Below are 573 nucleotides of genomic sequence, written 5' to 3'. Positions count from 1 at the left end.
CCCCCACCCCCCCCTGCGCCCTCTCTCCTCCTCCTCCTCCTCCACCTCCTCCTCCTCCTCCTCCTCTTCCTCCACCTCCTCCTCCTCCTCCTCCTCCTCCTCTCCGCCTCCCCCCGCCACCACCGCGTCCTTTCTCTCTCGCCCGCTGACATCACCATCCGGGGACTCCCGGGCCCTTCCCCAAAGTTAACCCTTTCGAGGGGGGCGCGGGGGATGGGGGGAGGGAGCCGAGGGAGCCCACCTTGGAGGCAGGGCTGGGCGGGAGGATGGAGGAAGGCTGGCTGGAGTGGGACAGGGAAGAGGCCTTAGCGGGATGGAGGCGGGGACCGAGGCTGGCCAGAGACTCGAGGAGAGGAGGCGAGGGAGAGGGAGAGCCGGGGAGGGCAAGGGAGCGGCAGGAGAGGGCCAGGGAGGGAGCGGGGAAGGGGGGAGCCACAAGCGCTGCCCAGAGAGCCGGCAGGAGAGGGAGGGAGAAACGACCCCGACCCTGGAGAGGGAAGGGCTGTGCGGGCAGAGAGCGAGCCAGAGTGCAGGGGCCGAGGCAGCTCTTCCCTCCCGCAGCCCCCCCCCCCC

The sequence above is a fragment of the Gracilinanus agilis genome, chromosome 3, assembly GCF_016433145.1.
Source record: "Gracilinanus agilis isolate LMUSP501 chromosome 3, AgileGrace, whole genome shotgun sequence".
NCBI classification, from domain to species: Eukaryota; Metazoa; Chordata; class Mammalia; order Didelphimorphia; family Didelphidae; genus Gracilinanus; species Gracilinanus agilis.
The sequence above is the reverse complement of the archived record's forward strand: the minus strand, read 5'-3'. Positions refer to the sequence as shown.